General features: G+C 42.3%; 1 protein-coding gene and 1 long non-coding RNA gene across 2 annotated transcripts in view; one reads left to right on the top strand and one right to left on the bottom strand.

Moving 5' to 3' along the window:
* LHFPL3 (LHFPL tetraspan subfamily member 3) overlaps positions 1-22,722 on the bottom strand; it is a 646,233-nt gene that overhangs the window by 128,068 nt on the left and 495,443 nt on the right. The gene's annotated exons all lie outside the window — the stretch shown is intronic.
* On the top strand, positions 9,323-18,048 carry LOC117072807. The gene is made up of 4 exons (XR_004432952.1): positions 9,323-9,456; positions 11,573-11,693; positions 14,472-14,723; positions 17,589-18,048. It is a non-coding gene; the product is annotated as an uncharacterized LOC117072807 (long non-coding RNA).

Raw genomic sequence — 22,722 nt, forward strand, 5'->3', positions numbered from 1 at the left:
AGGCATGGGACCCAGACTAGTAGCATGAATCCAGCACAAACTGTCAGGCCAAGTGGGTAAGACAAGCCCAGTGGGCAAGAGCAAAACTCAGGCAAAGGCACCACTAGCCACAGAGGTTTCTGGCCAGAAAAATGATACCCCAAAGATCCCATAACACTTTTATGATCATCACTTCCTCGGGTTTCTTTATGAGGTTACCAGCTATTTACATGACCCAACAATATGCTAAGTTCAATTTTTTTTTTTTTTTTTTTGAGACGGAGTCTCGCTCTGTCGCCCAGGCTGGAGTACAGTGGCCGGATCTCAGCTCACTGCAAGCTCTGCCTCCCAGGTTTACGCCATTCTCCTGCCTCAGCCTCCCGTGTAGCTGGGACTACAGGCGCCTGCCACGTCGCCCGGCTAGTTTTTTGTATTTTTTAGTAGAGACGGGGTTTCACCATGTTAGTCAGGATGGTCTCGATTTCCTGACCTCGTGATCCGCCTGTCTCAGCCTCCCAAAGTGCTGGGATTACAGGCTTGAGCCACTGCACCTGGCCCAATTTTTGATCTTAGAGTAATACTGTATGTATTCTTTATTTTTATTTTTTGGGACAGGATTTCCCTCTGTTTCCCAGGCTGGAGTGCAGTGGTGCCATCATGGCTCACTGCAGTCTCGACCTTCTGGGCTCAAGTGATTCTCCCACCTCAGCCTCCCCAGTAGCTGGCACCACAGTTGTGCACTCTCACACCCATCTAATTTTTTTTTTCTCCCCGAGATGAAGTCTTGCTCTGTTGCCCAGGCTGGAGTGCAGTGGCATGATCTTGGCTCACTGCAACCTCTGCCTCCTGCGTTCAAGCAATTCTCCTGCCTCAGCCCCCTGAGTTGCTGGGATTACAGGGGTAAGCCACCACACCTGGCTATTGTTTTATATTTTTGTATTTTTGTATTGTTTTGTATTTCATCATGTTGGCCAGGTTGGTCTTGAACTCCTTACCTTGTGACCCACCCACCTCGGCCTCCCAAAGTGCTGGGATTACAGGCATGAGCCACCGTACCTGGCCTATTTTTTTTTGTTTTGAGATGGAGTCTTGCTCTGTCATCAGGCTGGAATACAGTGGTGCCATCTTGGCTCACTGTGACCTCTGCTTCCTGGGTTCAAGTGATTCTCCTGCCTTAGTCTCCTGAGTAGCTGGGACTACAGGTGACTGCCACCTCGCCTGGCTAATTTTTGTAATGTTTTTTAGTAGAGACAGGGTCTCTCTATGTTGGCCAGGCTGGTCACGAACTCCTGACCTCAAATGATCTGCCCACTTAGGCCTTCCAAAGTGCTGGGATTATAGGCATGAGCCACCTGGATTTGTCTAATGAAAAAAAATTTTTTTGTAGACATGGGGGTCTCATTATGTTGCCTAGTCTGGTGCACATATTCTTTTATGTTTTCCTTCTTTCACTCAGCATTGTACATTGTAAGGTTCATCCATGTTGATGTGGATAATTGTGGTTCTTTCATTTCCCTTGCTGTATAGTATTCCATTGCATGACTATTACACAATTTATTCATCCAGTCTACTAGGAATGGCCGTATGAGCATTGCTCTTTTCTCTTTGAGCTCATCGCTTTCTCAGCAGCTGCTGGCTCTCTTTCAGCAATGGTCATGCCAGCAAATTACTGACTTGAAGTTCAGATGGAGACTTTCTGGATTGTAATGAAGAGTGATCATTGAGAAGGTGTTATTGATCACTTTCCAAGTAAGACAGCATTGACAACAAACAGAAAGGCTCATGGTGTCTCAGACACCAAGAAAAGTTCTCAGTTGCTACCTTGGTAACTCCTGAATTTTCACTTGTTTCAATTTCATCAGCATTTGAGAAAAAATTCTTTGTATTATTGCATTCGGGTTAACAAATTATCAAATAATAGTTTAAATCTTTTTTGTTGGTGGGACACATTAATTCGGCAGACTTGCTTTGCACATCCTTCAGTGTTGTGTGCATTCTTTAAAACAGCTTTCTCTCATAATGACATAATCAGCTAGAGGTGACAGCAATAAATGTCCTCATGTTATTTCAGGTTCAGCCTTCAAAATGAGAATGAACTAAAAGTGGAAAGAACTTTAATATATGCATTCATTTATGCTGACATTGACAAAGACTGATGCTTAGCGTCAGCATGTCATCTGTCATAATAATAATGATAATTGCTAATGATTATCACAACCATGGCAACAACATGCTGTCATCTGGATATGAAATGATGCTACTAATCCAGAGTCAGTAGACTATCTTTTTTGAAATGTTTTTCCTTCTAGGATTGGGGATATATGTATGCTCATCCATCCTTGCTCTCTTGACTGACCTCCATTAGGAATCTCACTTAGAGCCGGTCATGGTGGCCCATACCTGTAATCCCAACACTTTGGGAGGCAGAGGCAGGATGATAAATTTGAGCCCAGGAGTTCAAGGTCAGCCTGGGAAACCTGGTGAGACCTCATCTCTACAAAAAAATAAAGTTAAAAAATGAGCCAGGCACAGTGGTGAGGACCTGTAGTTCCAGCTACTAGGGAGGCTGAGGTGGGAGAATGGGTTGAGCCTGGGAGGTTGAGGCTGCAGTAAGTCATGATTGTGCCACTGTACTCCCGCCTGGGAGACAGAGGGAGACCCTGTGTCAAAAAGAGAAAGAAAGAAAGAATGAACGAATGAAAGAAAGAAAGGAAAGATCTCATTTTAGGCAGGCTGCCTTTGACCAGATTTTATTCTGACTCTAACCTAAAGCCGAAGACAGTTCTAACACATCTGGAGGTATTCCTGGACCACCTGATATGAGAGAAGCTATAAGGGAAGGACAGGGCAGTAATCATGAGCTGCCAGTTTATTTTGGCATCTACAGCGACAACAACCATAAAATGTGTCTTACTTAAACACCATAGAGTGATAAAAAAAGAAATGATTTCCTTAAATATTTTTCTGGTGGAAAACATTTTGGTCAAGGATTTCTCAAGCTCTGACCTACTTCTGCCTACTTGAGATCTTCACTTGAATACCTTGTTGGTTCCTCCAGCTTCAATATATTCCAAAACTAGAATTGCCATGTGTCTGGTCTGCCAAATACCAGCTATATTGTTGTCCCAATAGCACTAATAACACCCTCTTTTATTTCTGAACATATGCTAGTTTGGACAAAAAGCGATATGGGCATCGTACCCAAAAGGAGCACATGCCCTTCCTCTCCCAACTTCCCTCCACATCCCTGAGCTTGCTACCCCACTGATGACCCTTTTCTCAGTTACTGCACCATCATTCTTCCTGTGGCTCAGAGTAGAGCAGGAGAATCACCCTCTCTCCTCAATTCTTGTGGGTTCTGCCTCTGCAACCTCTCCAACCAAATTCTTCTCTCCAGTTGCCTGCCACATACACCATCACCTCTTACTTGGGCTATTCCTTACAGCCTTTCCTCTGGTTCCTCTGCCTCTAATCTTGCTTCTTCAATTTGATTTCCACCCTTCTGAGCCACAGTCTGATCATGCCATCCCTGCCCAAATCCCTGCAATGGCTTCTCATTGTCCTTGGATGAAGTCCACGACCCACAGAGCCCAGCATGGCTAGCCTCTGGCTACTACCTTAGGCACTCCTTATGTTATCCTTTCCCTTCCAGGCACTCAGAACTTCAGGTGTTAGCAAGCACTGTGCCCATGCTCTCTCTGAGTCACTGCACATACAGCTCCCCTGTTCTGACATATTTCTCTGTTCAACTGGCTGGCTTGCTCCTTCATATTTTAGCTTAGTTGTTGCTTCCTCCAAGAAGCTTTGCATAACCCATTTAGGCTAAATTCAGTGTTCCTGCATGGTACGGCCTGCATTTGCACCTTCCTTATTGCAGCACTACCACAATTTATTCTATTACTTTCTCATAGACTATATGCTCTGAATGGGTGGGAACTATGTCCATCTCACTCATTATTGTACCCCAGCACCTGGCTCCGTGCATAACACATTCTTGGTGCTCAAAAACGATTCATCAACTAAATGGCTAATACTTAATCCAGGGTATCTGAGCTACAGTACAATGAGCTTCCTCTGTGCTGGATGGGTAAGATTCTTCTCTTGCCTTCCATAATAAACTCTTTAAGCCATCCATTTTGTACTATATATACTATAAAAATCATATGTTATATGATACAATATTATTTATAGAAATACTATTTATCAATAATTGAAAATTAAAGGTGCTGTTATTGTGAGAGTGCTAGTAATAGAATTTAAGAAAAAACGTCAAAAATTAGTAAACGCAATTGTCCTTGGATAGGGGCTTTGGGATTTTTCCTAACAGAAAATCTGTCCTGTATCCAGGTTGAGTCCCTCAAAGGCAGAACGTGGATGGTCACTTTAGTATGGACTGCAACATTAACTAATCTGTTCTCCTAAGTAGAAATTGGAAGGAGATTTTCACATGTTCACTCTCTTCAGCACATGTACTAAGAAAAGAATCTCAAGGCATATGTACCACCCCTGCCTGTCTCAGCAACCTGACATTTAGGAAAAGGGTGTTAAAGATCTATAAACTTCTGGATAGCTCCAGGCTAAAATATCTGTACCTTATGCTTGTTCTTTAAACTCTTGTCAAAAGGATCCAAGATCCGGCTGGGCACACGGGCTCACGCCTGTAATCCCAGCACTTTAGGAGGCCGAGGTGGGCGATCACTTGAGGACAGGAGTTCAAACCAGCCTGATCAACATGGTGAAACCCCGTCTCTACTAAAAATACAAAAATTAGCTGGGCCTGGTGGCACCACCTGTAATCCCAGCTACCCAGGAAGCTGAGGCAGAAGAATTGCTTAAACCCAGGAGACGGAGGTTGTAGTGAGCCGAGATTGTGCCACTGCACTCCAGCCTGGTGACAGAACTAGACTCCACCTCAAAAAATAAAAAACAAACAAAAAAGGGTCTAACATCTATGGGGTTGGGGTGAAAGGGCAGCAAAGGACCAAATGGTGATTAATGAAATAAGTGCTTTGTTGGGTATTACCCTAAAATCAAGAGATGTCTTAATGGTAATAATCTTTGTTTTTGTTTTTGTTATTTACTTTTTAGACCCACTGGCCTTAGAGTATCTAATAAACCTTGGCTTGCATTGTGTGTAATTACTGCAAGTTGATGGAATCACACACCAATAGAACAGAAAGACCAAAGACTTACCTCTCAATCCAAACTCCTACCACCCAGAGCTTTTGCCTCAAGTTTCTGTCTTTTTCACCTCTTCTCCTCCAGTTTCAGAGAGTTTCCACCATGTAGTGGAAAGAGTACCGGTTTTGGAGTCATTAAGCCCGCAAAATACTTATTGAGTACCAGCTAGTCACTAGGTACAATTCCAGTGCTGGGCCCTAAGTAGGCCAGTCACAGATATATAGGTTCCAGTCCTAGCCCTGGCACTTTCTAGCTGAGTAACCTCGGGCAATGTAGTCTCTCCAGCCACCGATGAAATGGGTAGTAATTTTTGAAATGAAATTAATAATACTTCTGCCATACCAGAAGTAGGAGTTGGTGGGTTCAACTGGAAAAATGAATACAAAGTAAGAGTCTGACAGTGTTTTGACATAGCTAGCAGGTTCTTGATAAATGGTGCCATTTAAAATAACCTGGGAATTTCAGTTTCTGAAGGAAGTGGGCACAGTTTGCTATTCTGTGCCTCCTCACCCTTGATCAGTGGAAGAGTGTGGCTGATGGGAGAGAAGGGTAGGTTGAGACTCAAATACTGCTACTCAAATCCCAGGCACAGCCGTAATGTGAACTTATCATGCCACTTTTCTCTCTTCAGCTGAGATGTAGTATAGTCCTGACCAATGAGACGGTATTTCAGACTGCCTCACTGCAAATAAACACTCTGGTTGAATGCACAAAGGAGCCAGGAACTATGATTTCTTCTAAAGAATGTCCATCTGTGATTAATGACCAGTTGTTCACCAACGCATTCAATAAGGACATTCCGAAACTTCAATCATGAGTGTGCTTTAGACGTTCAGTGAGTGGTTGGATAAAGTACAAAGATAGAAAAGACACATCTTGCAGAGACTGTTCACATCTTTTGTATTTCACAGAGGGCAGCCAGACTCAGTTAATTCATTCTCTTCTCCCTGCTGCTGCTCCTTCTCTTCCCCTTCTTTTCTGTGACTTCATCATTATTATCATCAGTAGTAGCAGCAGCATTAACTCTTACTGAGAACTTGTTACGGTCCAGGTGTTGGGCTAAATAAGACCTTTATGTGAGTTTGAGAAGCCTGTGTATCTCTTGTCAATCTGACAATTTAGAAGAGGATTTTGAGCTGGAAATAATACTTCGAGAGTTGGAGTCTGTATTCATTTTCTAGGGCTGCTGAAACAAAGTACCACAAATGGTGTGGCTTAAACAACTGAAATTTATCGTCTAGCAGTTCTGGAGACTGGAAGTCCAGGACCAAGGTGTCGGCAGGATTGATTCCTTCTGGTGGCTGTGAGGAAGAATCTGTTCCATGCCTGTCCCCTGGCTTCTGTGGTTTTCTGGCACTCTCTGGCATTCCTTGGTTTGTGGAAACATCACCCCAACCTCTTCTCTGCCTTCATCTTCATATGGTGCTCTCTCTGTGCATGTTTGTCTCTGTATCCAAATTTCCCCCCAGACTGTTAGGACACCAGTCATATCAGACTGGGGCCCACCCTCATGACCTACTTTAATTTGATTACCTCCATGAGGACTTTGTTTCCAAATAAAATTACATTCTGAGGTACAGGGGGTTAGGACTCTAACATATATATATATATATATTTTTTTTTTTGGTGGGGCACATTTCAACCCCCAACAGGGTGATAGGAATAAATGAAATTATTAGGAAGAACATATAGATGGAAGAGAGGACTGAGAAAAAGAGGATTTCCAAGAGTATTGTTTAATGCCCAAAAGATATTATGAGTAAAATGAAGCCATGGCTCCAGCAGCAAGGAGATTGGGGGCGAGTGCCTGATCTCAGGCATGTTCCACAGCAAGACTTTGTTGGGTTCCCTTTGATCATTTCCTGACCCAGCCTCACAGGCACTTGGAAATATTTTGTTCACAAATGAATGAAGCCAAAGGATTTCCTTGCACTAAAAAATAATTAATCTTCATTCTAGAATTGTCAACAGAATTTAATCAATTCAGTTTTTTTTTTTCCATGTTGAAAACACTCAAAGAACATAATGGACATTCATCCTAAAAAGATCCTAAGAGCTTCTTCATTTTAGTCAACACTCAAGGGAAAATGTTTACAGTCACAAAGTGTCAATGACACACAGTAATGTGTATTACTGGAAAGAGAACTTCAACATTCTGTTTCCCAGAATCTAAAACTCGCATTTGTAATGAATACAACTTTAGGGTTCAATGCAATCCCTTTATTGGTTTAGAAATCTGCAGAGATCAAGATCAGTTTAAGGGTTCCTAGAATAAACTCTGGTAGAAAAATTTCCCCTAATAGATTGAGTTTTATCTTGAATTAATAATTCAAAAGATACAATGTGTGTCTAAATAATCTATGAATAACTTAGTCCTGAACTAATTGAAACCTAAGTATGAGTGAAAGCATTATGCTTTGTGGCATATACTTTCCCAAATGACCTAAATGTCAATTAGAAAAAGATGAGTGAGCTTCCCTCCAGTCTTGTTCTGTGTCTGAAAACTTGCATGAGCCACAGCCATGTGACAGACAGAGCTGTTTCTTTACCAAAGACTGCCATACTTCCCGCATTGTCAGTCATACGCACTAAAACACGGCCTGCAGCAGGCTTTAATTACCATGAAGGCACCACCTGTCTTCTTTTTAGTGCTTAATCATGAAACATATCATGGTTTACAGTACAGTGTGTTCGAAATACTATGCTGAGCTGCGGAATCACAGAATCCACAGAGGAAGAGAGCCCAGGGTTCAGAGAAAGCAATGTGGCTAGGGTTAACCTAGTTAATCCTATTCCCCGAGGGCTGTTCCAGAGGGATCCAGACTAAAAACTGTAGATGGTATGAGAAGAGAGGGGTTTGGGATCAGCCTAAAAAGCCCCATAGGAAAGCATAAATTTGACTGGATTATGGCACTCCTAAGAGCTGGGAGACTGTGGAGGCTGACTGAAGGAAAGGCTTTGTGCTTTGGTGGCTGGAAGCTTTTGTGCAGCTCTGTGAAGCCTCCTTTAGTGCAACTGCAGTCTGGGCTCTATGAGGCTGCAGCTGTGCAACCCTCGAGGGGGTGAACAAGGCAGGGGAATAGGAAGGAACTGAAGACAGAAAGAAGGCTGATGTGGGACCATGTAGTCAACTCTGGCCATTCACGGCAACTTCCAGATAGGAGAGGACCTCAAATTGTAACAGGTGACAGCTGTCTACATCGCTACAGATAGTTGTCACTGGCCATTAACAATGACTACACATTCATTTGAGTCACATCTCTTTCAAGAAGCAATTATTTTGCGGTCCAAAATGCTTGTATACCCTTTAGTTCTGCACCTTCATATTATATAAACTAGTACTGCCCTAAGTAGTTGAACTTAAGGGATGCTAAGAAGGGCCCCAGATATCGTCTCAGTATCTCTCACAAGAATGCAATCAAGATATTGGTCAGGTCTGATTTCTCATCTGAAAGCCTGACTAGGAAATGATCTATATTCAAGCTCACATAGTAGTTAGCTAAATTCAGTACTTTGAGAGCTATTGCATTGAGGACCTCAGTTTTTAGCTGGCAGCCACCCTCAGTTTCTTGCCATGTGGGCCTCTCCAACATGGTAGCTTGCTTCATCAAAGCTTGCAAGCAGAGAAGGCAATAGAGAGAGTTTGGTAGCAAGAAGGAAATCACAATCTTATGTAACTTAATCATGGAAGTGACATCTCATCCCTTTTGACATATTCTATCGGTTAAAAGCATGTCACAAAGTCTTGCCCACACTCAAGGGGGAAGAGCATTATAAAAGGGCAGAATACCAGGAAGTGGAGATCACTGGGGGGTCATCTAGAGGTTGCCCACCACAGGGAAGAAAGTGATGGCAGATATCCATTGTTTTTTTTCTGGTTGCTATCCATTCCTCCTTCTTCTGGTAATTATACCTAGATTTTCCTTTGACGAATAGCCCCCTCCACCATTTCCAAAGTGTTTCTGGCAGTCTCAGCCCCAGATGTCGAAAAGTGACTCAAGCTGGAGAATCAGCATATCACATGTCTGGGTTCACAGTCATGAGTTTAGAGATGGACATGTGATCCAACAAGGAGATGTGATCCAATGAAGAGCAAGGAAACTTTCTTGGGAATCCTGGAAAGATATGCTCTATTTTTCAGATCGACTTAAAACTAGAGAGGATCTAGAAACTGGAGCTGCTGCCTCTGTCTGCTAAGATGTGAAGCCCAAGTCTGAAAGTAACATAGCGGAAGAACCGAAAGAGATGTTGAGTCTTGGTGCTATTTGTTGAACCAGTCCTGAATCCAGCTGTGTCGTAAGTGAATTATTCCTAACGTGATCGATCCAGTTTGGGTCAAGTTTTCTGTGATCTACAACTGAAGGGCCCTAATTGACACAGAAGAAGAAACTCTTACTTGACACATTTTAGGGTCATGAAAATCCTATATCTCTTCTGAAGACAACTTTTGCATCCTCCACAATTTATTCAGAGTTGACAAATTATTTTACCTAGAGTGACAGATTTAAAATACTTAATCCACAAAAAGTTTTTCTGAAGTGCAGCAGTTTTTAAAATTTAATTTAATTTTTTTGAAACAGGGTCTCACTTTGTTGCCTAGACTGCAGTGCAGTGGCACTATCACAGCTTAATGCAGCCTCGACCTCCTAGGCTGTCACTCCTCCCAAAATACACAAGTTTTGAGATACTTTATCAAACCTTCCCTCAATGATGAAATAACTTGCATAATTATCACTTTCCTTCCATCTTTAACTTTGACTTTGTTGTATTTCTAGTAGCCTAGAGAGAAACAGGGCCCAGAAATATTAGAATTTTAGCCAACTACACATATTGTATAGAAGTTTATAGCTTCTCTTAGAGCAGATTTCTATCTAATACACTTAAAAATCAAGTCATACTGCAATAAAATGCCTTTATTGATGCAGATGGCATCCTTTGTAGATTCTAAAACCCCCTTATTTACTCTTACTCTAGAAATAAAGGACCATATATTAACATTTGAATTTACTTCAGCTTGTGCTAGAGTCTGTTGTTGACTTTGCCTGGGTTCTATGTTAGCTTGAAGGTTGAATGCATGAATACACTGTGTGGGAGCACACACCAATTGGTTGAGTGGTAGGGCCATTAGCAAGAAACAAACAGACATGTAGTTTAATAAGCCACCAATTTTCACCAATGTTCAGGCTGTTGTTATTTTTATGACACAGTAAGGTAGTACCTAAAATCTAATCTCTGAATACAGTTCACTTATTTTCAGAGACAAGATGGGGATAATGGTTATACTGCAATCGTTAAAGGAATGGCAATATAATTTCAGATATTAATATTTGAAATTGTATTTACTTAATAAGCATATATTGAGTACTTGTGCTGAATGCTCTATAAAATGCTGGTACTTAATTTTTAACGATGCTACAAATATCATAGTATAGTAAGTTTCTGTGGCTAAGCCTGACATTAATTTATCAAGGCATGCTGAAGAATATTTGATTATTGGATATAGTGTGATACCAAAACTATGTAAATAATAGGCACATCTGGTTCATGTAATTTAAGAGAGGTAAGGGTAGGGAATGTTCCCTAGACAAGTTCATTCATCAACAAAGATGTATTTTGCCCTTACTACATGTTAGGTCCAAGGGCTGTTACATACAGTTGGGTAGTTTGTGCACTGCACAAAGGTACCTACTCAGGAGGGTAAGTGGGCGCCGAAACCAAGTCTTCCTTATATTTGCCAGACATTTGCCCTGGTACGGGAGTGGTTTCATCCCAGGAGAGAGTGATGTTTCTAACTTGCTAATTGGCCAGATGTTCCTCTGCTAAGCTGAGTAGGATGGAAGGAGTGAGCATCATAGAAAGATGTGGCTACAAAGAGGAACACATACATGGTTCTTGCCCTTTAGGAGTTTAATTCAAGCATGGGGTTAGTTATGCAAACTGAAGATCATGATAAAATGTCATAAAGACTAATAATGATTTTGGAACATATGGTCATGGCCTTGGAACTATAAGTTGAGGAGCATGGTCCACAAACTTTTATCTTTCTAATTTGTGAATAGAATAGAATATTTGAAACTGGTACTTGTGGCTTTCTGGTTGCCATAGGCATGTACATAGTGTAAAGGGAACAAAAGAGTTGTTGATAAATTTGACTTGGGGAATGAAAGGAATTAGAGAGGATGTCAAAGAAGTGATATGTTGGATCTGGATCTTGAAGGGAAATAGCAAGTGCAAAGATTAGTGAAGTGAAAGCACTTGGTCCATTATAGGAATGGTAAATAACTGCTATGGCTTGAAATTGGAATGTGTGAGAGAGGGCAGAGGATATATAAGACTGAGGTTAGAGCAGGAGTGATTAGGAAGAGGTTTCTGGGACAAGCTTTGGAGTATGATAATCACCCTTTATTCACAGGGAGTCAGCCCAGTTTTTAAAGCTGGAGAGCATCATATTTTAGAAAGATCAATGTGGGTGAGGACACATTAAAAAGAGAAGACCTGGAGGAGGGGACACCACTCAGGGTTATAACCTCCAGGTAAGAGATGATCAGTGTGAATCTTGGCATTGGCATTGGAGTTGGAAAGAATGGAACTTAGATGTGAGACAGCTCAGAGATACAGTCTACAGGCTAGTCTACTGTTAGATGGGCATTGTCTTATTCTACTTGGGTTCTATACCAGAATACCTTAGCCTGGGTAACTGATAAACAACAGAAATTAATTTCTTACAATTTTAGAGCCTGGGAAGTCCAAGATCAAAGTGCTAGCAGATTCAGTGCCTGTTCCTATAGCTAGTATCTTCTCTGTGTCCTCACATGGTGGAAGGGGAGGGAAGCTGTCTTCTCTCTCTGTCTCTCTCTCTCTTTTTTTTTTGAGATAGGGTTTGCTCTGTTGCCCAGGCTGGATCAGTGGCACTATCATGGCTCACTTCAGCCTTGAACTCCCAGGTTCAAGCAATCCTCCCACCTCAGCCCCAACAAGTAGCTGGGATTACAGGTGGGTGTCACCACACTCAGCTAATTTTGTATTTTTTGTAGAGACAGGGTTTCACTTTGTTGCCCAGTCTGGTCTCAAACACCTGAGCTCAAGTGATTTGCCCGCCTCACCCTCCCAAAGTGCTGGGAATACAGGCGTGAGCCACTGTGCCTGGCCCAACATCTTTGATAAGGGCACTAATTCCATTCATGAGGACAGAGTGCTCATGGTTTAATCACCTCCTATATCCTATCACATTGGGATTAAGTTCCAACATATGAATTTTGGGGAAACACCAATAATTTTGGGGAGACACCAACATAGCAGGGGTAGAGAAAGAGGTAGGGAAGAAAGGTTAACAGTGATGCTTTTTGTGCAATAGTGTCAAAAAGTCTCACTACAGCACAAATTGTGAAAACAATAGCATTTTTATCATTTATTACTTAGTTAATTGTCTTTGATAGCTCTCCATCCAATGGTAAGAGAGAATGAAACATAAAGTAAAACAACAAAAAACTTGGCTGGGCATGGTGGCTCATACTGTAATCCCAGCACTTTGGGAGGCTGAAGCGGGTGGATTACAAGGTCAGGAGATTAAGACCATCCCAGCTAACATGGTGAAACCCTGTCTCTACTAAAAATACAAAACATTAACCGGGCGTGGTGGCGCATGCCTGTAATCCCAACTACTCGGGAGGCTGAGACAGGAGAATTGCTTGAACCCAAGAGGTGGAGGTTGCAGTGAGCACAGATCATGCCACTGCACTCCAGCCTGGGCGACAGAGAGAGACTCCATCTCAAAAACAAAAACAAAACAAAACAAAACACACACACACACACACACACACACACACACACACAAAACAAAATAAACAAACAAAAAAACTTTGGTACTAACTAGAGAAATCTCAGTTTCTTCCAAGTTAAAATAGTTCCTTTCAGGTTAACACCACCTTTTCTGGTTACATTCAGGCTTTCAGGGTCTTTTCTTTTTACTCTGCCCATGAACCCCCCAGCCCCCTTATATGGGTGCAGAGCAAAGCTTATCTGTCATCACCATGATGGGAAGGGCCTTTCCAGGTCTTGGCTGGTCCTATTGTGAGTGCCCTGACTGAGCTGGGCTGGTCCCTGGGCCTGGGGACTTTGTGCTAGTGTCCCTGGTATACTCGGTCATGCGTGATCCTTGGGGTCCCCTGTTGCTTCTGTGCACCATTTCAGCCATATCCTTCCAGTTCTAAGTCTTTGCATTCTTCAGTTTCTGTGTCCAGATCTTAAGGCTCTTCTACACTATGGCTGTTCTCAGAACCTCTCTGGTCCCCCTTGGGACAAGCAGGAACTCCTGGAATCCCTGCATACATGGGGCAGCCCTTGGGAAACTGGAAACATAGTCTTAGTCCCATATGCGTGATCTCCTCCCTCACTTTTTCTAATGTGTAGCTCAAGTGCCAGATGAATGTGGAATTCTCTGTGAGGCGGGTAGCCTCCTAAAGGGAAGCCAAGCCAAGGTCCTTTCTGTTTTGGGGGCCTCAGGAGCTTATCTGGATCTTTTATTGCACTTTGTCTCCTGTTTCCTCTTTGGTTTTTGGCTCCGGAGTTGAAGGTGTATGTAGGTACATAATATCTCAACTCCTGCGCCACCTTCTCCAGCTCCTCCTTTCAACAATGTCTGCCTGGCTAGCAAGGAAAGGAGCTGGATCACTAAGAAATACTCAAAGAGGTGTTTGGATGGGTGGGTAGATGATGGGAGGAGGTGGCAAAGGTTTGGGTGGGGGTGTGAAGGAACAATTAATTCAGCCTAGACAGGTTGACTTTGAGGTGTCTAAGTATTCCAAGACATCCTGCATTTGACAGTTGGGGGAAAGAGAGTTTGGAGATCAATAGGGATTGTGGCCAGAGTTACTGGTTATGGGTGCTTGAGACAATGGGAATGGATAAGTTTAAGGAAGGCATGTAGGAAGAGGAAAGTGGGCAAGAGCAGTTAGAGGAAGGGGAGCTGGAAGAAATGTAGGTTAGGAGTGGTTGGAGAGGTAGCAGGAGAAAACGGAGATAGCACTCATTCTCGGGAGTGAAGCCTGAGCCCCAGTCACATACAGAACCCACAGACCTTGCAGGCTTCTTGGAAGGCTCAGCTCACAAAACCTCACTAAAAAAATTCTCTGAAGTTCATCTTGCCTTTCAAATAAGAGAGAAATATATTAGGCAAGCTGAGATGTAAACTGAATTATTGATGTGGTAGCTTTTCAAAGGGAAGGCAACATTAGCCTTAGGTATAAGGACATCTTTGGTTTAGGGAAAGCAAGTCCTACCATGACCTACCTTTGTAACATTTTAAATTTCAGTTCACATTTTAGCACCAAAAGACCAAAGCCTAGACCTGAGATTTTGCATTTGCAAAAAGGAAGATCACCTGGAAGAACAAAATAGGAGACTCCTGCTCCCAGTAGGCTTGGGTCAGGAAGATGGCCGTTGGCATAATTGTGGAGTAGGAAGATGGAAAACAACTCCCAGAGATCCCAACAGGTGAACACGTGCTTGGGCAGCGGCTGCAGGTGAAGTCATGGGAAGGCAACTCATGAAGGGCATTAATCAAGGTAAAAGCAAAATGAAAATGAGGTTCTTCAGGGCACGGTGTGTGGGAAGCAACAGCATGACGGAATCATTAGGAGAGATGCCCATGACTCCCCCACCCAGCAGGGTCTCTTGTCTCTGCAGGGGTCCCTGCTTCCATCTCCTAAGGTGCAGGCAGAGAGGGCAGAAGCCAGGATCATCAATGCCCAAGGTGGTGAGTCGAAGAGTGCATGCTTCCTCTACTATGTCGTGATATAGATGGAGGCCAGGATTTGGGGGCTCTGGAACACATCTCTCCCAGGCCTGATTGTTAGGAGAGGAGTTAGGCAAGGTGCGGGCAATGCTGGTGCTTCACCTTTCCTTATTGACCAGACAGACCCAGAAGGACTGTTTGTCAAAACAAAGAAAATCTCTTCCATGGGTGAGGCAAGTGTGGCTGCCTGGATGTGAATGTGCTGCACACCTTTCCCATCAGCAGATGTCTGAGACCCTTCTCCTCCTGACTTTGCTGGCCTGAGCATCAGCCTGTGAGGTCCAGGACCCAGAGACCAAGTCTTCTGGCTCCTAGGCTGGCACCCAACCTAACAACAATTTCTGTGCCTTCATATTTTCATCTCTGCAAGGAGGATAGCAAAAATAGCTCTCAAGTAGGGAATGACGACTGCTTTTGAGAACAGGGCAAAAAAAAAAAAAATCTAAAAATTGAGCATCTTGTCACTAGGCAATTGTAACATGTTTTGAAGATTATGACCTAATCAAAATTACCCAGGTATTCTGCTCTGGAAACGCTCAACAACCAGACAGGATGTTTTTGAATGCAATAATAAAAATTATCTCTAGGAGCAAAACCCACTGAATCTTAAACATTCCTGCCAGAGAAGGAGCACTCTCCAAGTCCTTCTCAGCTTATACTAAAGAATTCCACATAATTCATTCCTGTTGTGGTAGTTAGTAAAACCTTACAATATACACAGGTCAGAGCCAATCCAAAGAAACAAGCAAAAACAAGAGGTAGTTTTAAAAATGTTCTTCAAAGAAGATGTAGATGAATATATGGAAGAAGTATTATAGTTATTATTTACTAAACAATGTGAAGCTTTTCTATTTTATTTTCCTTTGAGAACTAGGCTTTCAAAGACATATTCCGAGACTTTCTAGCACCTATCTTTCTGTTATTAGGATGACTTACGTTACACTGTATTTTTACACTTTAAAAAATATTGTCATTTAGGAAAAAGGCAATTAATTATAAGATGAAATGTATAGAATTATAAATTTCAATTAATTGTAAGATAAATTTTTTGTAGACTACACAACAGAGCAATAAACATTGCATAGGTGTAGTACTATACACATTTCAATTAGTGATAACTTTCACATTTCAAAAATTTTTCAAAAACTAAAATATATTTTAGTAAATGTGATGCTTAAAATTTTTGTTTTCTACTTTGTAGGTTATTTTTTCCACAGATGCATTTCTGATCCTAAATAATCATTTACATGAATTCAGATTTTTTTGATCTCGGTAACTTTTTCTCCACATTTCTTGAGTAATTTATTTAACTTAAAATACTTAACAGAATGTAGATCCTTTTTTATTTCTTATATGCCAGGCATATGTCTAGATTATTTAAGAGACAAATTAGGAATATTTTCTTTTTTGTTTCTCTTGAGGAGAAGATATGTAAGTGGCGGCCATGTTCAGTGGGAACTCTCAGGAAAACTGCTTGTTTCTAGTTCTAGGACATACTTGCTCACCTTGGCCTGCCATGCCTAACTGGGGTCATAAACCATGAGACACTGGTGTCCACCTCACATAGCACCCCCCGCCAACAGGACTAGATACCAAATGCTGACATCACCTGCTGCCATGATGTTATCTATAGTTTCTTTCTTTTTTTTTTTTTTTGTTTGTTTTTGAGACAGGGTCTCACTCTGTCACCCAGGCTGGAGTGCAGCGGCACCATCTCAGCCTACTGCAACCTCTACCTCCTGGACTCAAGCACCCTCCTTTTGCCTCAGCACCCCAGTTAGCTGGGACTACAGGCACATGTCACCACGCCCGGCTAATTTTTGTATTTTTTTTTGTAGAGATGGGGTTTCAGCATTGGTACGCAGGCTGGTCTTGAACTCCTGAGCTCAAGTGACCCACCTGCCTCAGCCTCCTAAAGTGCTGGGATTATAGGTGTGAGCCACCGCACCTAGCCTATGTTGTTTATAGTTTTATCAAGGACGGACTAAGGTATGTTGGAGTAAAAAAAAAGTGGATTTTGACAATGAAGGTTTATTTCTTGCTCATCTCCATCATGGGTTGGCTGGGGGCTCTGCTCCATGCTCCTCATTTGGGGATGTATACGGAAGGAGCAGCTACCACGTGAGCTGCTCTGCATTAATTAGTGTCTAATGCAAAACTAAAGATAGCTAAGGTGGCCTCATTAGGTCATTAAAGTTTCTAGCCTGGTGGTGACACGTGCCACTTCTGCTCACTACTCATTGACTGCAACAAGTCTCACAGCCCCACCCAGCCATTAGGAGCCAGGAGGTACAATCCTACCATGTGCCAGGAAGGTGGGAATTCAGAAATGCTGGGTGAATAGCATTAATGATGATCACAGTTGCCCATGCAGCGTGCATCTCCTCTTTCTCTTTCCTAGGAGATTGCTGACTTCAGTTAGTTTTCTATCTGTCCTCCATGCTTCCCATTAATTTAGGCAAAGCTAACCCCATTTTCTGACCCCAGGAGTGGACTTTGATGCACTTAAGCCAAACAAGATAATACAAACTAGTTGTGATTGGTTTAGGAAAGAACCCGAGATACAATTCAGGCTAATGAGACGCTATGTGAGGTTTGCAGAGGCTTTTGGGAAACTTTCTTTTCATTCCTTTAGGATATGTTCTAGGAGTAACTCCCTTGCTTTTCCTGGATGTGTGCGAGAAAGTGTAGACATCCAACTGTGACTGGCAGCCACTTTCTGACCAACGGGAGATCCAGTCTCAGGATGGAGCAGATACCATGCATGGTAGAGCAGAGAGACAGATAAAACCTAGGTCCTTGATGAAATGATTGTCCACTGGATCAGCCACAGTTAAAGACTGCCTACTTTTGGACTTCTGGTTATCTTAGGCCAAAATGTCCTTTTCATTTAAAGCACTTTGAGCTGGGTTTTCTAAGACCTAGCAGTCTCAACCATCCAAACTAATAAGCTGAGTTAACTAGATTTCCTGTCATGTCCTTCCTGCCTGATTGGTAGCCCTTGACTCCAATTTGGCCTCATTTTCCGTACCTTACTGGCTGCCTTTTCCTCTAATCATAGGTCACTTGGATGTAAAATATAGATTTACTTCAAACTCCCACTATCACATGCATTTCTTCTCTTAATGACTTCATGACCTTCAAATATGGCCTCATAATCATTTACTCTCTGCCAGGTTCCTCCAACTACTTGGATCACTCCTAGCCTGTCTTGATTAGCCACCTCCACACTAATGCCAAAAAGGATGCCAGTTTCTCGATATCTCTGCTTCTTAAAAAACGTGTCCTTTGTCTTGCTAAATTGTGTCTTCCCTACACACTGGTTGAAAACAAAGCAGCCCACCTGGTCACACACTCTAAAACACAAAAGGTCAGTGAAGCAGTCCTCCACTGTGTCAGTGCACATGCTGTCGCCAGGAGCGTTGTGACTTCAGGACACGCTTCCTCGAGCCCTAACTTGGGGCTGGACTATTGAGGCCTCAGCAAGCTGATTTAAAGCTGCTACTGAAAAATCCCATCACATCCCATGTGTGAGCTGAAGAGTGACAGTGGGGCCAATTTCTACCGCACTTGTTACAGCAAAAGGCAGAAGCCCCGGCACTGGGGTGGGCAGGGGTGGGCTCTGTAGACCCATATTTCAATGGGCATATTTTAGGTGAATTCTAATAGGTACGAAGTTAACACTCTTTGCATGTCTCCCATCCTGGCTGATTTGCTGCCTAAATGTAAGAAGCTCTGCCAAAGTAACTTACTCAAGTAGTTTGGGGGAAGTCAGGGACAAGGCAAAGCTATGAGTAATCTAGGAAAAGGAAATATTCTAGGGGCTGTTTGGAGCTACAGGGAGTGGTGTATTGATGTGACTGGACATGTGGAGTTTAAATTGGCCTTTTCTGAATTATTAAGAGTTTCTGATTCATACCACGGAAGACCTGAACTTTTTAGATTTACTGTCCTTGTATCCAACAGGGATGATTCCAGAGAGATTTCTGGCAGGTTCTACAAAAATATTCTGAGACTGACAGTTGCTTTGGGGAATAAAAGACAGCGTGTGTCTGCTTCTTTCAGCCCCTCTTCTTTCTTTCTGGCTCATTTTATCAAGTCATGCAAAGCTTTCACTAATACAATTGAGGCTTATACACTGTTAGAAGAATCGCTGTCTTAATGAACATCATTTAAGGAAGAGAGGAAGAAAGAAAGAGGCGAGGGACAGGGAGAGAGAACAGAGGCCTGTTATCTTGCTGCTTTGGCTTGCTCTCATCCAGAAGGCTGACTTTCCGGCAATGGGAAGGAGGATGGTTCAAATTATGGTAATTAGGATCTTGTGTGGCAGCTCGTGATGTGCATTTCCTTCATTTCATTGTTTCTCTTCATGTTTGTTGGAAGACCAAATAATACACTTCTATGTTTGTGCCAAAGGATTATTCTTGGGATTCAGAAGACGAATGGCCATCAGAGAGCATGTCTGGCCCATCTTTCCGGAAAGGTTTTCAGTGGGATGAGGCAGGTGGCTTAGTAGAATCAGGTGACTTGTTTCTAGGGGACTTTAGAGGCTTTAGAAGAAAATAATACGATTTTAAGAACTTCTCTGTGAATCTGTTATCCAGGTGCTAACCACCTAGTTGGATTATTATTATTTTTCCTTCTTCCTGCTACACATATTTTGTCTTCCAAGAGGCTCAAGTTGTAGGAAAAGCACACAGGGAGATAGGTATAGCTCATTTTCTTATCCAGTGGAGGTTGCAGTAATTTCTCCTATTAGAACAGCAAATTCCCTCCAACCCAGACCTTGGTCTTTTCCCATCCATTCTGCGACGTGATTGGCAACATCTCACTGATGACACAGAGGATGATTCTTTCTAACTGCCAGTCAGTCACAGTAAAAGTCACCTTTAAATTCACTTTATATTAAACAAGAAAAGAAAGGAACTGTTTGAAACACTGAACTGCTGAATTAGATGGAAATTCTTGTAGCCTATTTTAACAGAACCATAATTTCCAGCAGCTATTTTTGAGAAGAAACTATTAGAGAAACATCGGCTCTTGAATTTAATGTGATCGCACACATCACTAGCTGTGTGATGAACATCTGCTTTTAAAGTGGGGCTTACACTGACAGTAACCCTAATTCTACTTCTTTGCTATCAATATCAGCCCTGTGGTTCCAGTTATTCAACATCATTCCCCATGTGGCAAATTTACATAGCTTTCAATTTATGCCTTTTCTGGGAAGGCCTGTGGCAACTTTGCCCATGTTTTGATTGTTCTTTGAGTCACAAATAGCAGGAATACCAACGCTATGCATTCATCATGTGCCAATGATGACAACATCAAGAAGCTTCAGGTCTGGGGTTCTCTGGTCCACCATCTCATTTTGTGAAAGAAACTAGGGTTCAAGAGACTTCCCCAAAATTTGTTGTCTATTTAGAGCAGATTAGTTAAGAGAATGCAGAGGCTTTTTACTGTGTTTTATTGAAGTGTAATGTGTATTATACTTCTGTAGTACACAAGAAAAAGTGTGCAGATCATATGTGTATGTTCAGTGAATTCACAAAGTGGGACATCTGTCTAGCCAGCACCCAGCTCAAGAAACAGCTCCAGTTCCTTTATGCTGCCTTCCCATCCACACCGAGCCTAAGAGTGATCCCATCGTGACTTCTAACACCTTAGACAAATATTGCTTGTGTTTAAACTTTAGATTAATGGGTTTAAAAATCCTTAAACCAGTTCTCTTTCCACTACCACAGTTTCTTTGGGCACCACATTCTCCTATGGAAGATACCATAAAAAAGTTAAGAGTTTCAAAAGTGAGACTGGGAAGGAAAACTACATTCAATTTTGACATCAGATTTTCATCCTAATCAAGTTGGCAGCTTTATAATCTTCCATAGTTAGAGACAAGGCTACTAGAGTTAAGTTGCTAAAAAATCAAACCGAAACAAACCCAGCTCTTGTCTGGTCAGCTGCGAGTGCAAGTCCAGCTGGTTGCTGCTTGGTCACTCTAATGACATAATATTCTGTGAGTGTGAGTTCAAACCATTCTTTAGAAAAACGTATTATGTTTTTGTGGCTGCTATTGATTTTTACCCTGACATATTATTATTCTTGACAATATTGCTTTTTCATCACTGACATCTTAGTAAATCCAGAGTCAGAAATATCACTGGACTGCTTTCAAGATTTCTTCACAATGAAAAACCAGCTTTCCACATCTTATTTCCTCTAACGCAAAGCTAGCCTTTCTGTTCACCTGCTTTCATGTTGATTTAAACACTTGGTTTTCTATTACAAATATTTCCCACCTCTCCTCTATTTTTCTCCTCTTTTGTCCAGGAGGCAATGTAAATGTACATGCTTTATTAACCACCCAGTTGTGCAAGGACATTCTGACTGCATCTTAGAAATGCTAGCAGGCCAGGCACAGTGGCTCACACCTGTAATCCCAGCACTTTGGGAGGCCGAGGTAGGCAGATCACCTGAGGTCAGGAGTTGGAGAACAGCCTGGACAACATGGTGGAACCCCGTCTCTACCAAAACTACAAAAATTAGCTGGGTGTGGTGGCAGGTGCCTGTAATCCCAGCTACTCAAGAGGCTGAGGCAGGAGAATCGCTTGAACCCGGGAGGTGGAGGTTGCAGTGAGCCAAGATCATGCCATTGCACTCCAGCCTGGGCGACAAGAGCTAGACTCCATCTCAAAACAAAACAAAACAAAAGCTAGCAAATGCAGACTGATGGTCAGCTCGCAGGAAACATCAGATTTCCATCTTTTGGTCACACATCCCTCTTTGCACAGTCAGATACTTCCCAAAGCAGTTTTTTTATGTACTGAGAGAAAGATAAGTGGATGCAGAATTGAGTTTACCAGCTATCCAAACTCTTTCAGCAAATTTGTGGATCATCTCATTTTTCTGCTCTGTGAGTTACTGAATATGAGAAAACCAGAATAGATCCTCCCTGTTTGGTAAGTGAAGGGGTAAAGTTATAGTAGCAAAAACAAGGTACAGGAACAAAGTGCTTGGGGGAGCTCTCCAGGAAACATTATATACAGCCTAGTACTCTCTTACCCAGAGGCAGCAGTCTCGAGGAACTGTAAGAGCCAATAGTGAAAAAGCTATTTAGTCATGGATAGTACCATGTCAAAGTGAACTAAAATAAGTAGCCGTGATGGAGATAATTAATTCATCTGTAATAGAGTCTGGACTCTCGGAGAATTCTAACAGTTTTTGGATTAAACTGAGTGAGAGACTTGTTATGGCTTCCAGGCCAGAAGCTGGCCAGAAAGTAGTTTGCTTAGAATTTTTGTTTCTATTTTTATTGGCTGTCAACATTCTAGCTAACGAGGAGGCTACCGGCATACACTTCTGTTCATTTTCCCTTCCAAGACACCTTCCTGAGTGTCTCTATCCATTGGATGCTTGTAGAGAGCAAGCCTTTGCCCTTGTGGGGTGAGGGAAAGGAGAGAAAGTGGGAAGCAGGGATGACACTGATAGGAAATCTCTGTACCTTTGATTTCGAATGGGAATGTGATGCTTTTCTTTCATCACCAGTATTGAAACCTTGCTGTTTTGAACTTCTTAAAGATCCAATATCTCTCCACAACCTACGGAGAGACTGGGAGTAGGGAAGCTCCTTCAGGCAAACTCGCAGGTCCCCCCTGAGAGCATGATATCACAAGAAAGACAAACCTGAAATCATCCTGCAGCCACAATTAAAGATCTCTTAAATGCTGACTGTCAGCTGCAGCTGTTCTAGTTTGGCAGGCCAGGTGAAT

Source organism: Trachypithecus francoisi, unplaced genomic scaffold (genome assembly GCF_009764315.1).
Source record: "Trachypithecus francoisi isolate TF-2019V2 unplaced genomic scaffold, Tfra_2.0 Lachesis_group4, whole genome shotgun sequence".
Lineage (NCBI taxonomy): Eukaryota > Metazoa > Chordata > Mammalia > Primates > Cercopithecidae > Trachypithecus > Trachypithecus francoisi.